Source organism: Triticum aestivum, chromosome 6B (genome assembly GCF_018294505.1).
Source record: "Triticum aestivum cultivar Chinese Spring chromosome 6B, IWGSC CS RefSeq v2.1, whole genome shotgun sequence".
Lineage (NCBI taxonomy): Eukaryota > Viridiplantae > Streptophyta > Magnoliopsida > Poales > Poaceae > Triticum > Triticum aestivum.
In genome coordinates this window covers 388,953,227-388,969,464 of record NC_057810.1, presented here as the reverse complement: position 1 = coordinate 388,969,464, position 16,238 = coordinate 388,953,227, and the positions used below count along the sequence as shown (strand labels likewise).

At 46.8% G+C, this 16,238-nt stretch overlaps 1 long non-coding RNA gene across 1 annotated transcript; it reads left to right on the top strand.

The window, feature by feature from the left end:
* Positions 1-13,226: 13,226 nt before the first annotated feature.
* On the top strand, positions 13,227-14,626 carry LOC123134159 (uncharacterized). The gene is made up of 3 exons (XR_006465546.1): positions 13,227-13,485; positions 13,562-13,779; positions 14,552-14,626. It is a non-coding gene; the product is annotated as an uncharacterized lncRNA (long non-coding RNA).
* Positions 14,627-16,238: the final 1,612 nt, after the last annotated feature.

The window sequence follows — 16,238 nt, the reverse complement described above, 5'->3', positions numbered from 1 at the left end:
CTCCTGCTAGTTGCTGATAACTTCGGTTACAAAACATGATCATCTCATACAATAAAATATAGCATCACGTCTTGACCATATCACATCACAACATGCCCTGCAAAAACAAGTTAGACGTCCTCTACTTTGTGGTTGCAAATTTTACGTGGCTGCTACGGGCTGAGCAAGAACCATTCTTACCTACGCATCAAAACCACAACGATAGTTCATCAAGTTAGTGATGTTTTAACCTTCGCAAGGACCGGGCGTAGCCACACTCGGTTCAACTAAAGTGAGAGAGACAGACACCCGCCAGTCACCTTTAAGCACGAGTGCTCGTAACGGTGAAACCAGTCTCGCGTAAGCGTACGCGTAATGTCGGTCCGGGCCGCTTCATCTCACAATACCGCTAAACCAAAGTATGACATGCTGGTAAGCATTATGACTTGTATCGCCCACAACTCACTTGTGTTCTACTCGTGCATATGACATCTACGCATAAAACCTGGCTCTGATACCACTGTTGGGGAACATATTAATTTCAAAATTTTCCTACGCACACTCAAGGACCATGGTGATGCATAGCAACAAGAGGGGAGAGTGTTGTCCATGTATCCTCATAGACCAAAAGTGGAAGCGTTTGAACAACGCGGTTGATGTAGTCGTACGTCTTCACGATCCGACCGATCCAAGTACCGAACGTACGACGCCTCCAAGTTCAGCACACGTTCAGCTCGATGACGATCCCCGGACTCCGATCCAGCAGGGTGTCGGGGATGAGTTCCGTCAGCATGATGGCGTGGTGATGATGATGATGTTATACCGACGCAGGGCTTCGCCTAAGCACCACAACAATATGACCGAGGTGGAATATGGTGGAGGGGGGCACCGCACACGGCTAAGGAACGATCACGAAGATCAACTTGTGTGTCTAGAGGTGCCCCCCTGCCCCCGTATATAAAGGAGCGAGGGGGGAGGCCGGCCGGCCCTTGGGGCGCGCCAAGGAGGGGGGCAGTCCTCCTCCTAGTAGGAGTAGGACTCCCCTTTCCTAGTCCAACTAGGAAGAGGGAAGGGGGAAGGAAAGAGAGGGAGAGGGAGAGGGAAAGAGTGGTCGCGCCCCCCTCCCCTAGTCCAATTCGGACTCCTCATGGGAGGGGGTGCGCCACCTCCTGGGCTGCTGCCCTCTCTCTCCCCTCAGGCCCACTAAGGCCCAATACTTCCCCGGGGGGGTCCGGTAACCCCTCCGGCACTCCGGTTTTCTCCGAAATCACCCGGAACACTTTCGGTGTCCGAATATAGTCGTCCAATATATCAATCTTTATGTCTCGACCATTTTGGGACTCCTCATCATGTCCGTGATCACATCCGGGACTCCGAACAAACTTCGGTTCATCAAAACATATAAACTCATAATATAACTGTCATCGTAACATTAAGCGTGCGGACCCTACGGGTTCGAGAACTATGTAGACATGACCTAGAACTGTTTCCGGTCAATAACCAATAGCGGAACCTAGATGCTCATATTGGCTCCTACATATTCTACGAAGATCTTTATCGGTCAAACCGCATAACAACATACGTTGTTCCCTTTGTCATCGGTATGTTACTTGCCCGAGATTCGATCGTCGGTATCCAATACCTAGTTCAATCTCGTTACCGGCAAGTCTCTTTACTTGTTACATAATGCATCATTCTGTAACCAACTCATTGGCCACATTGCTTGCAAGGCTTATAGAGATGTGCATTACCGAGAGGGCCCAGAGATACCTCTCCGACAATCGGAGTGACAAAACCTAATCTCGAAATATGCCAACTCAACATGTACCATTGGAGACACTTGTAGAGCTCCTTTATAATCACCCAGTTACGTTGTGACGTTTGGTAGCACGCAAAGTGTTCCTCCGGTAAACGGGAGTTGCATAATTTCATAGTTGTAGGAACTTTGTATAAGTCATGAAGAAATTAATAGCAACATACTAAACGATCAAATGCTAAGCTAACGGAATAGGTCAAGTCAATCACATCATTCTCCTAATGATGTGATCCCGTTAATCAAATGACAACACATGTCTACGGTTAGGAAACATAACCATATTTGATTAATGAGATAGTCAAGTAGAGGCATACTAGTGACATTAAGTTTGTCTATGTATTCACACATGTATCATGTTTCCGGTTAATACAATTCTAGGATGAATAATAAACATTTATCATGATATGAGGAAATAAATAATAAATTTATTATTGCTTCTAGGGCATATTTCCTTCAAGGCGCCCGAGCGGCAGCGGGGTCGCGCGCGCAGGCGTGGGGAACGGGCCGGGCGGCGGCGGCAATCGGGCTCTGCGGGCCTGTTGTGGGCCGCACGGGCCGGCGATGGTGGAGGCGCAGGGCAGGCGATGTGGCGGTGCGGGATTTGCCGGGACGACGGGTGGACATGTCCGGGTGTGATGGGGATTTTGACCGGCGGCGGAGAGGGACTAGCTTAGGGTTTGGTCTGCGCGAAAATTCGGGGATGGGCACATCTTTATAGGTAGAGGGAGCTAGGAGCCTCCAAATGGAGTGCGGTTGTCGCCCACACGATCGTGATCGAACGACCGAGAGCATGGAGGGGGTTTGGCTGGGTTATTGGGCCATTTTGGAGGGGTGTTGGGCTACACACAAAAGAGGCCTTTGCGGTTCCCCGGTTAACCGTTGGAGTATCAAACGACCTCCAAATGGAACGAAACTTGACAGGCGGTCTACCGGTGGTGTACCAAGGCTGCTTGGCAAATCCCGGTCCATTCAGAGAATGTTTAACACCCGCTCACAACAAGAGACAAAAGGGGGACGCCGGAGGAAACAGGAGTGTCAGATTGCAAAACGGACAACGGGGAAAAAGCTCGGATGCATGAGATAAACACGTATGCAAAATGAGATGCACATGATGACATGATAAAATGCAACATGCAAGCAAATGACATGGCAATGACGGCGAATAACTGGCAGACACCTGGCGCATCGAATCCGGGGTGTTACATTGTAATTTCTTGTCATAAGTTACCTATAAATCCTATTAACCATGCTAAGTATTGGCAACTCCCTAGACTCCAAAATGCACCTACAATTAACAGTATATAACATATGTTGATCAGATTAGGATGCAGCAACCACTGGTACATCACTTATATGTAGTTGAAGGAAATATGCCCTAGAGGCAATAATAAAGTTGTTATTTATATTTCCTTAAATCATGATAAATGTTTATTATTCATGCTAGAATTGTATTAACCAGAAACTTGATACATGTGTGGATACATAGACAAAACACCGTGTCCCTAGTAAGCCTCTACTAGACTAGCTCGTTAATCAAAGATGGTTAAGTTTCCTAACCATAGACATGTGTTGTCATTTGATGAACGGGATCACATCATTAGGAGAATGATGTGATGGACAAGACCCATTCCTTAGCTTAGCATTATGATCGTTCAGTTTTATTGCTATTGCTTTCTTCATATCATATACATATTTCTTCGACCATGAGATTATGCAACTCCCGGATACCAGAGGAATACCTTGGGTGCTATCAAACGTCACAATTTAACTGGGTGATTATAAAGATGCTCTATAGGAATCTCCGAAGGTGTTTGTTGGGTTGGCATAGATCAAGATTAGGATTTGTCACTTTGAGTATCGGAGAGGCATCTCTGGGACCTCTCGGTAATACACTGTTGGTGTACATAAGTCTGAGCCCTTTTTGTACCCCTTACTTGTGCATGAGCAGTCGTAGCCGCACTTGTGGTGAGGCTTGACGGGGCAGTAGAAGGCAAGATACAAGACGACCAAGTTAGCATCAAACCAATAATCAGAGAACAGAAGACAAGTTGGGCCCCCGACAAGACCCTTGCCGGGATGGCTCGCGAAGCTGCCGGGGTAATTTGCGGAGCATCAGGAAGGCCACCACCCTTGAGGCTCAGAGCTCTGACACCATCGACAACATCAAGACCAAGACTCTGGGGTACATGCGCAGTAGCATGCAGATATTTGTGAAGACTGGTGGCATGCAGATCTTCGTGGAGACTAGAGGGCGAAGTCCCCGGCAAGACTCTTGCCGGGTACGATTGTGAGACCCCGGCAAGGCCCTTGCCGGGGACAACTGCGAAGCCACGGCGAGGCACGCACACGACAAGGTTCCGCCACCCCACGGTCGTTCCAGCGCGGCAACCAGCCTGCCAACTAAGCAAGCACCTGCATGGTGGCATGCACATCTTCGTGAAGATCCTACCACCGCTCTAGCGCAGCGGCTAGCCAGTCAGCTTGGCGCTGCATGCCTCATCAGCCTATGTCGGGGATATACCCCGCGGTATGACCCGATCGGAAGGATGACCCGGCCGAGCTTGGCGCTTCACTGATGACCCGTCGGAGGACTAGCGACTCACGGGTCTGGCGGCTCACTGGTCAGACGACTCACGAGCCTGACGACTCAGGGATGACCCCGACGGCGGGTCAGATAGAAGACTAGGCCCAAGGCCCAGAAGGCCGGCTCATGTTATGGTGGGCCGGCTTAAGAGGAAGACATAAGGAATATTCTCCTACAAAGAAAGCAAGACTAGGATTCCACTTGTAATAGAGTAATCCTAATCCTACTAGGACTAGTCATGTAACCCGTCCCTTCAACTTATATAAGGAGGGGCAGGGCTCCCCAAAGAGGCAACAAGAAACAACAATCTCTAGGGCTAGACACAATGAGCCGACTTACCGGCGACTCCCTCATGATCATAATGAGACCTAGCCACAAACAGCATGTAGGGCTATTCCGGATGATGTTTCCCGGGGCCCGAAGCTGTCTAAACCCTCGTCTTGTGTATTGCGTCTCTCGTCCCGATCAACCCCTCTCAAGCTACCGCATAGATGCGTTGGCCTCGCGACTAAGTCCTTACACTAGGACATCTGCCGTGACAATTCCACGACAGTTGGCACCCACCGTGGGGCTCGCACACGGTGGTGTTGAGTTTTTGAAGGGATCTATCCCTGGGATTGAGAAGGTCGCGTTCGGCCGGATGAAGATGATCCGACACGGAAGGATCTAAATCGACTTTGAGTTCACCAGTCGAGATCAAAAGAATTTTTTCATGGTTATTTCGCGTGCTGCTTCAAACGATCTGCTCAAACCGATGTATTCGACAGCAGACGTGTCGTGCGCCGTGACTAGGATGATGTCAACCTCAACTTTGTTAGTCAAGGTCGGAGACAATTCAGATACTGCCCTCAAAGGCGCGGCATGTCACCTCGTTGAGGTCTCGAGGGCAATATGCTCAGCTTGTTTCGTTCTACGACCGATCACGTTAAAGACAGTAAAGACGTCATCAAGAGAAGGGATCAAGAAGCAATCCGCCGTGGCCGTTGTTTTTATTGTTGTAGGTTAAAGAAGGAAAGGATGAATCACCTGTTTCCAAAAGCCTCGAGTATGGACCGAAATCGACTCGGACGGATACATACCTGTTCAGAAAGACCCAAAGTAGATGTAACCACGGCGGTTTTGACCGGCCACCGGTGCTCTCAAGATCAGACTAGCGGCGGCAGTACGAGATGGCGGAGCCGTCGGCCGCCCTGCCGGTCCCAACTGACGCAGAGAGGGAGGACACCCTGGACCGGATTCTCATGCGGCTGGCCTTCGCCAACGACGCCCGCCTTGTGCCACTTCTCGTCTGCGTGCTCCCTTATTCCTCCACCTCCATGATCATCGGCAAGCTCGCTGTGGAGATACTCAACCACATCAACGAACGGTCAGAAGTTGGGTATCAAGATCAATGAAAGAATACAAAGGCTCCCACAGCGTGTCCATGATAGAAAGAAAGGGGAAGAGAAATTCATCACGGGAAGCCATCGCTACTCCAAGTACAAAGCAATCAAGCTAACCAAAGGGTATGAACTCCACATACGTGGTAGTCAGAATCCACCGAAGACATCAAACACGCCCTAGCGAAGCTCGTCGTGGGATCAGGCTTGGCCTGAACAGCAAAGCCACGCACGCGGAAGTCCACGACTGGGACGCGGACTCAATCTTCGACGAAGCATCGACCACGTCGCCGGCTCGGCCATCGCACCCTCGCTGTCGCGCCCGTACCATTACTCCTGTTCTCACTGGCTAGGCTCCATCTCCGCCCCGCTCATAGACGGGTGCTGCATCTGGACGCCTCGTCAAGATAGACGCGCCTGAGTCGCTGCACCTCTTCTGTGCCAAACCGCCGGTCGCGCTAAAGCCACCATCCAGTCGTTGCACCTATTCTGTGCCAAATCGCCGAGCCGCTGTCACTGACTCACCCTCGCCTCCACCTTGTAACAGCCTCCGCCCGTGCCTCTCGCGATGGCCTCACTTTGAGCCGCCGCCACGGGCCGCCCTCGCGCTGACCCGCCTCCAAGCCACCCCTGCGCCACGAGTCGCCGTAAACCGCCGCACCTCCAAACCACAGCTCCGGGTTGTCGTCTCCACCTCCAACTGCCACAAAACTCCAGCTTTGCCCTGGTCTTGAGCTGCCGCTCTTGCAAGCTTGCTTGGACAGTGCCTCTTCATCGGAGCAGCCCTGCTCCAGCTCGCCTCTGCCGTGCGTTGCTGCCGCTCCGGGTCATCGCTCCAGTGTTGAGTCGCAGTTTCTGACTTGCGCCTCTTGCGCTGCTTTTGCTGGCGTGGCCCGCTCCGTACTGTGCCGAGTAACTGACGTATGAGCAGCGTTGCAAGTTGCCAAGGATCAGGCTTTGAGGCTGAAAATGTCAGTCATGGAGTGTCCTTCTGAAATTAATTGAGCAAAGCAAATTCACTTGCGGAACAGTACTAGTTGAGTACTATTTATACAAAAGCCAGATTGACGAGGACGCCCAAGGATTCGATGCGCTATTCAAGGGGCAAGACCCACTTAAAAAAAATTCAATGGATGCATGGTTGTTTGGACGTTAAGGCCGCCACCCGGTCAAACTGCCGTACAGTCACTTCATCCGAAAAATATATCAGGTGATATCTTATTTAAAGTTTATTTTATTAAACACGTATTATTTTTGTCAAAGAATGATTACTCTAGCATGTAATATTTTTACGCAGGACGACTGTTAAAAGAAAAAGGGGTCATGTTATACCACGGATGCATATTCGGCTGTGTCGCGCGGCTTCACGGATATGCATGTTGCGGCCCAGTTTACATCAACGCGCCGGCCGACTCGACCGTCTGCGCCGCCTTATAACGCCACGGACGACTCACCCGTCCGCCCTCGCGGCCGTTTCACCCATCTGCGCGGTTTACCGCGCCTGCGATTGACTCGTCCGTCCGCGCCGGCTTACAACACCGCAGCTGATTCATCTATCTGAGCCGCCTCTGATGTTGTGGTCATTTTACTGTCCGCCCTGTGGTCCGGCCTGTTCAACGTACCGGGTTGACTAACGGACACCGCTGAGGATCATAAATACATCAGGTGATATCTGTCCAGACTATTTTAAATAGCACGCATCAGGTGAAATTCATCCAGTATATTTTGTATTATATATTGCTTTCTTTAAAAGAGCAATTACTCTGGCTTGCAAGTTCCCTAGTGCAGGACAAGTTATATCACTGAGACGTTGAATGACTCGTACCGGTTTATATCATGGTCAAATGTGGAGAATCTCAAGACAACTCCTCGAGTCGTCTTAAGACTCGGGGGCTACAGTGACATGACTCGGGAACTCCGGGTCATTGGAAGGAATGATAACCTGGTTCCGGAGGACACCGCCATATTGATGAAAATTTAAAGGCCATCAAAAAATTGCTGGTTCAAAAATAAAGATTCCGGTTTAAAACCCGGTTCAAGAGACATCTCTCTCCCGCAAAGCTTTGAAGCTCTCAAATACGGTTCAAACATCCGGCTCAAGGTAAATTCGTCTCTTACAAAGCTTTTGAGCTCTCAAATCCAGTTCAAAGTTCCGGTCCAAAAAGAATTAATCTCTCGCAAGTTCGAGTTGTCAGGAAAAATTAAAGGGACCAAAAAGAGTGTTGCAAAAGCACAGCTCAAACATAGGTGCCCCTTGAGCACAGTTCATAATATCACTTGGGGGCTTGGTTGTATTCGAACCATAGCTTATACCCTCTTGATTGGCGTGAGGCACCAGGATGATCACTTGGGGGCTTCCTGTTCAAACATAGGTCGTACTCGAACCAAAGAGAACATAGTTGTCGAAACCCTTTTGATCGGCACACTGCCAAACTCACTAGGGGGCTTCTTGATCGTATCCGAATCATAGCTTAACCTCTTTTGGGTCGGACGTGGATCGTATTCGAATCAGCATCGTTAAACAACTCTCAAGGTCATTTGGGGGATTCCTGTTCAAACATAGATGGTATTCGAACCAAAGAGAACATAGCTGTCGGTACCCTCTTGATCGGCAACGCCAAAGCCACTGGGGGCTATATGATCGTATTCGAATCTTAGCTCAACCCCTTTGGAACGGTTTTCTGATCGTATACGAATCAGAAGCCTTAAATTTTTTAAGTCTTTTTTGCGAACAATTTTGGATTTGACTTCAGACCTTTTTTTGGATTATATCTCAAATGTATATAAGTGTTTTATGCTTAACCCGCTTGACTTTTGACTATAAGTCGCCCGCTTATGACAATCATCATCTATGTGGAAGCATTGGTTTCTAAGGATTGGGTTATCACCCTTACTACACAGGTCATGTAAACCGGCAGTACAAACTCAATATCACAGTGGTTATATTTGAGGTATTATGACCCGCCCTGAGGCAAACCGCCAAGGGTTCTTGTGATCTACTTGTGTGCAGGGTAAGACTACATTTGGGTGGTTATCCGCACTGGCTTTTGACGTTAAGTCGCCAGGGCGTATGTTGTTTAAAACTCTGTGCAGGATTTGCAGAACTATGACTTATATAAATGTTTAAGTCCAAGCTCATCATTAAAATTGATGCTTCAGAATGATCATCCGTGCTGGATTTTCTCAAATGCTATAAATAGCTGGGTCATAAAAATTCCGGCTTACAATGAATGCGCATTAAGTCGTCATCAGCCAAGAGCCGCCAGGTATTTAAACTCTGGATTTACTTGTCAACCAATGAGGTATTCAAATCTTTAATAGCCAAAACTGGCTGGATTTTCATGATGATATTGAATGAGGATTATATTATTCAAATCTTGAATAGCCAACATGGCTGGATTTCTATTGTGATTATCAATAACCAGTGTTATGATTGAGGTTTTCAAAGTCACTTTAGAGCAACGGCTATTATTTTTATCAATGGGCATGATTTATTTTACAATGGAGGAAATACTCCCGAGTCGCTGCAGGCTTACGACCCGGCACTTGGGGGCTACATTGTTCAAATTGAGATTACATCGAATATACAAGTCCCATGTCACTGCCAGCATGCACCATGGCACTTGGGGGCTAATGCAAAGTCATTTTTTGCTCAATTTATTGAAGACCCGACTCATCACATTTTAAATGAGCCGGCCCTTGGGGGCTACCAATTGCTCCTGTCGAAAATTCAAGGTACACAAGCCTTAATCCATTACATTGAAAGATCCATTATTCAATTGGTCGAGTACAAAGCTCTTAACCTTGTGTACGTGGGTTCAAGCCCCATGGTGGAGATTACATCATTTGATGGTATTATCAATGAATCATATACAAAGTCCCATCTCAGTAATATCTTATTGAGCCGGCCCTTGGGGGCTACATGTTGTTGCTCAAGTTTACATGATGATATTTACAAAGTCCCTGCTCATTATTGCATAATGACCCGGCCCTTGGGGCTACACTGGTTAAAATCTTTATGAGCATAAGGTAATTACAAGTCCCAGGTTACTGCAAGCATGACAACCCGGCACTTGGGGGCTACAGGTGATATGCATATAAGGGAGGAATAACTTCAAATTATCAATTTTGAGCAAATCAGGTATTATATTATTATCAGAGAAATCTGCAAAGTTTATGACCCGGCATCATCATAAGATTAACCCGGCATCAGCAGCAGTTATGACCCGGTGTTATCAATATTTACAAGCCGACAATTTTGCTCGCCAGCCTCTACATTTTTAAAACCGGCGGATCACCAGATGAATCTTGAGTCCAATATGTTTATTAAGCCGGCGCCTTGGAAGCCGACTCAAGTGGATTATTCTTCACAATATTTTTCTGTGAGAAACCAACATCAGCAAATTGAGTATGAACCTAGCTTATTGACCCAGATTTTCTAGATGAAGGAAATGACCATTGGACTTAAGGATAATCAGGTGCCGGCTTACAAGAATTTTTAAACCCGAAACACAATCTGTCAAATTTGTTCTTGTGTTTGTTTTACAGGATCAGTTTAACATGGATAAATCCAAATTAAACTGGGGGCTAATGTCGGGGATATACCCCGTGGTATGACCAGGCCGGAAGGATGACCCGGCCGGGCTTGGCGCTTCACCGATGACCCACCGGAGGACTGGCGACTCACGGGTCTGGCGGCTCACTGGTCAGACGACTCACGAGCCTGATGACTCATGGATGACCCCGACGGCGGGTCAGATAGAAGACTAGGCCCAAGGCCCAGAAGGCCGGCTCATGTTATGGTGGGCCGGCTTAAGAGGAAGACATAAGGAATATTCTCCTACAAAGGAAGCAAGACTAGGATTCCACTTGTAATAGAGTAATCCTAATCCTACTAGGACTAGTCATGTAACCCGCCCCTTCAACTTATATAAGGAGGGGCAGGGCTCCCCAAAGAGGCAACAAGAAACAACAATCTCTAGGGCTAGACACAATAAGCCGGCTTACAGGCGACTCCCTCATGATCATAATGAGACCTAGCCACAAACAGCATGTAGGGCTATTCCGGATGATGTTTCCCGGGCCCCGAAGCTGTCTAAACCCTCGTCTTGTGTATTGCGTCTCTCATCCCGATCAACCCCTCTCAAGCTACCGCATAGATGCGTTGGCCTCGCGACTAAGTCCTTACACTAGGACATCTGCCGTGACAATTCCACAACAGCCTGGATGCGTGTCAAGACGAGGTGAGGCGGCGACGGACAAGATGGGCTCTATTATCGTCCCCGATAAAGTTAGGGGCACGTAAGTGGCGCATTTAATGTGTATGTCCTACAACGTCAGTGATAAGCATGTATACTGTAGCTACTTTACACCTCTTGTGTGCCACTGTGGCGACCCCTTTGACGTATAAAAGGAGGCCCAAGGCGTACTAGAGAAGGATTCAAACTTTTGGACCAGACACGTATAGCGGCTAGTAAGGGTTCAAGAACACTAAATACACACTCAAAGCAGGACTAGGGTTTTACGCTCCTCAGCGGCCCGAACCTGGGTAAAAATCCTTCATGCTGATCACCAGACCTGCTCTTTGTGCATTCCTCCTCCCCGCCAACCGTAGAAGGGATCCTCGTGATCCCATAGGTGTCGCTTTCCCCGACATACACATCATAAGAAGCCTTGCAAGCAAAGTGACTAATGAGTCAGTTGCAAGATGATGTATTATGGAACGAGTAAAGAGACTTGACGGTAACGATATTGAACTAGGTATGAAGATACCGACGATTGAATCTCGGGCAAGTAACATACCGATGACAAAGGAAATAACGTATGTTGTCATAACGGTTCAACTGATAAAGATCTTCGTAGAATATGTGGGAGCCAATATGAGCACCCACGTTCGGTTATTGGTTATTGACCGGGTAGGTGTCTCGGTCATGTCTACATAGCTCTCGAACCGTAGGGTCCGCACGCTTAACGTTCGATGATGATTTTGTATCACATGAGTTATGTGATTTGGTAATTGAAAGTTGTTTGGAGTCCCGGATGAGATAACGGACATGACGAGGAGTCTCGAAATGGTCGAGAGGTAAAGATTGATATATAGGACGATAGTATTCGGACACTAGGAGTGTTTCAAAGGGTACCGGGTACATATCGGGTCACCGGAAGGGGTTCCGGGCACCTCCCGGCAAAGATATGGGCCAAGAGGGGAAACGCGCAGCCAGCAGGGGCTGCTGCGCCCCCCATATAGTCCGAACCAGAGGAGGAAGGAAAGAGGAGAAGAGAGAAGGAAGGGGAGGGATTCGGCCGCCCCCTTCCTTCCCTCCTCTCTCCTCCTTCCTTCCCCTCCGGAAAATATGGTAAGGGGAGCCGAATTGGACTAGGCCCCCAAGTAGGATTCCTCCTACTTGGGGCGCCCCATGGTTGTTCCCCTCCCCCTCCCACCTACATATACGTGGGGAGAGGGCGCCTAGAACACACATCAACAATTGTTAGCCATGTGCGGCGCCCCCTTCACAGTTTACGCCTCCGATCATATTCTCGTAGTGCTTAGGCGAGGCCCTGCGTGGATCACTTCACCATCACTGTCACCATGCCGTTGTGCTAATGGAACTCATCTACTTCCTCGACACTCTGTCGGATCAAGACTTCGAGGGACGTCATCGAGCTGAATGTGTGCAAAACTCGGAGGTGCCATGTAACATCCTAAAATTCTAAATTTTGGAATGTTAATTATTTAAATAGGAGTAATTCAAAACTTGTTGTGTTGCTAAATTTGACTAGGATTTAAAATTTGGAGTTAAAATGAATATACAAACGAGAGGGAATAAAAGGACTTTCCCAATCATTCATTTGGATCTTATTTTGGGTTTGAGGATATTCAGAATAGTTCCAATTCAGTAATGAGAGAGGATGACATGACTTCCTCAATAATTAAATTGGAATATGATCAAGCATTCCTCATGTTGGATTCTTACAATTTAAAACAATTCCAACAACAAAAATCATAAGAGAGAAGGTAATATGACTCTTTCAATATTAATGAGTTGGATATGTTTTAAATGTTGTTTGAATTTTCTCAGGAGTTCAAAAATATTTTATGGAACATTTTATAAGGGCAAAAATAAAGTTTATAATAATATTATATGTATTCTATATAAGTATTTTGGACTGGAATTTTTTTCACTATCTTCTATATTAGTATATGTATATTCTGTAAATGTGCTGGTACTTTGCAGAAAATGTTTTGGATCATTTTCCAAGCCAAAATCATTTCTGTAAATAAAACAAAATAGGAAATCCCTAAACCTAATCCTAACCTATCCTAACCACAGCCGCGGCCCATGTCCTAGCCGCCGCACGCGCGCGCGTCAGCGAGCAGCGCAGCCCGGCAAGTCAAGCGGGCTGAAGCCCAGCAGCGGCAGCGCCCCACTCTTTTCCTTTTCTTTCTTCGGGGGCGCCGACAGCCCTGGCCCACCCATCGCCTTCCTCCCCAAGTCGGTCTCCAGCTCCCACACGTCAACGCCACCACGGCTTGGATCGGACCACGCGAGATTGGCGCTTTCCCCTAACCCCCTCTCCGATCTGTGGCCGCGGGGAGACTCGTCTCGATTCCCTTGTCTGATTCCCAACATCGCCGCTCCAGATCCGCGCCGATTTCTTGCTCGCCGATCTTGCCAGAGTCTGCCGCCTGAAACTTCTGTAGCCCGTCGAGTTCGTCGCCAACCGAGGTTTCTAGCGCCTCCCTTTCCCTCTGTACTCTTCTCCTTGAACTCTTCTCTCTCCCTCACCTTATCTCTCGCGTAGGGGCACACCGGAGCAACCAGCCGCTGCCGAGCCGAAGCTCCTGGGCAGCCGTCGTGCACGTCTTCATCGCCGTCGCACAGGACACCCCCGTCGTCGTTTCGGTCACCGCTACCTCCGCCGCTCAAAGCCGCATCCGCCCGCCCCTTCACCCTCGCCGGAGGATCGCCGGAGAGTCGCCGTCACCGATCCCCGACCCGCCGCCGCTTCCCCTGCTTCTGGTAAGCACACATGCACGCAGGAGTTTTCATCCAATCAGGCGCCGACACGTGACAAGGCTACAAGAGCTGTTACAGGGTTTTGAGATCAGGAGCTTTCTGTTGTTATTTTTGTTATTTTTAGATTTTCAACCAAAACTTCAGTTAGCCATATCTTTTATTCTAAATATCCGAATTAGGTGATTCTTTTTCCTATAAACTAGTGACCAGGAGAATATGACAAGACCAAATTTTCACATGTTTGCACTATTCAAATTTGAGTTTGTTTGAATTTGAAGTCCACCTTCCGAAGGCCATATATCTTGTAAACGGTATATTATATTCAATTGATTCCTTTTGGCTATTGACAATTGCATCAAATAATTGATAAACATACTATGTACATTCATATTCAAATACTTTTGACATGTTTGAATTTAATTTTAATTCAAACTCTCATTCGCTATAACTTGTGTTGTAGTATTTCTTTTCGATTAACTCTTTCTTCAAATGAATTTGTATGTCATATGAATATGTCAAACAACTTCTATGTTGTTCTCCAAATACTTTTGACCTTGTTCTATATTATCTCAAACATAAGCTTTTATAGCAATATCTCTTTCTGTATTAACTCTTGTGAGTTGATCCTTTCCCTTGTCACCTTATAGCACATCCAAACCCATATTATAATATTGAGCCCATATGTATTGTTATTGTTCAACCTTGCCAAATTTTTTTTGTTCTTTTGGCTCTTCTATATGGCATGGTTATTGATTTGAGTTCTTTCATCAACAAGAGATTGCTCGGAGCATGACGAGTAGAATTATCAGGAATTGTGAGTGCGACAAACTTCATCAAACATACAGGCAAGCTACATGTTGATCATCCTTTACCTATTGTTTTCTATGCATGTAGTTATATCACACTATGAATATATGCATGTATAGGGTTACTATATTATTTTGCTATATTGTTGAGCTATCACCCGTCAATGCAGATCGTGGTAGTTATAGTATTGCTATGCTTGTAGACGAGGTTGGTTTGTGTATACATTGAGTTTATGTGAGGATTATAAATATAATCAAATTGAGTAGATTTTATTTCACCTCTGGGTGGAATTGGTATTGAAGGGTGGTTTCAAGAACATCATGGTTTATACCCTCTGGATGTAAGTGGACGGCCGCCCAGGCTCAAAAAGATCAGGTAGACTTAGTGACTAGTAGCTTCCGTGCGCAACCACTAGCTAAATGGGCTCTGGCTTACTTGAGTAAGTTGTGGGATCCTCGCCCAGGTAAGCTAGCAGTTGTAGATATGAGTAGGTGTACCGGCTGCCGGTGGGTGGAGCTGACTACTTCTAAAAGACTTCGTCTCAACTTTCGGGTTGAGTCTTGTGGGTAAAGTGTGCAAAACTCTACAGAGTATAAAACTAATCATGATTAGTCGTGTCCCCGATTATGGACAAATTTGAGCGACTATGCCATTATAGTTCTTGGATGATCTTGACAGATGATACCTTAATAAAAAAATTGAGTAGGAAACCTAATAATTGGGATGGGTTGGAATTGGATTGTCCAATTCAACCATGTGTATTTAATTGTAGCAAGACATAATTAAAATTTGACTGTTATATTATGTAGTTATCAGGGGAAAATTAGCTTTCTGCAAAACGACCACTACATTATCCTCTTGATATACCCTGCATATAGAAGTAGGTCTGTTTATATCATTTCCCTGTGTGACTTGCCAATACATTCAAAGTATTGACCCTTTATGGCTGCAACGTTTCATGTTGCGGATTTTATATGACGAGTGAGTGATACGATGTAGGGTTACGATGCCTATACTCGACATTTGCATATGGTATTGATGGACTTCATGGAGATTTTATTTGCTTTTCTGTTGCATTTTGTTTGTATGCTAGCTTGAGCTATGCAGGTATGTGTATTATTTAAGTACTGGATCTACGATGTAATACTATGACATGTGGTTTATTTTTATATTACATCTTGTATTGTGTGTGCTAGCTATTGATCTAGGGACTAGCACAATGAGCACAGAGACATCGAATCTTATCAGGTTCGGGTCGTCACATGTCGTTGTTTGGTGCTTGATCGGTTGGAGCGAGAAGAAGTCCGACACATCAACCGCGTTGTCAAACGCTTTCGCTTTCGGTCTACGAGGGTACGTAGACACACTCCCCCTCTCTCATTGCTATGCATCTCCTAGATAGATCTTGCATGAGCGTAGGAATTTTTTTTAAATTGCATGCTACGTTTCCCAACAGTGGCATCAAAGCCAGGTTTATGCGTACATGATATGCACGAGTAGAACACAAAGAGTTGTGTGCGGTGATCGTCATACTACTTACCACCAATGTCTTATTTTGATTCGGCGGTATTGTTGGATGAAGCGGCCCATACCAACCTTACATGATCACGTTCATGAGACCGGTTCCACAGACAAACATCCAACTAATTTTGCAT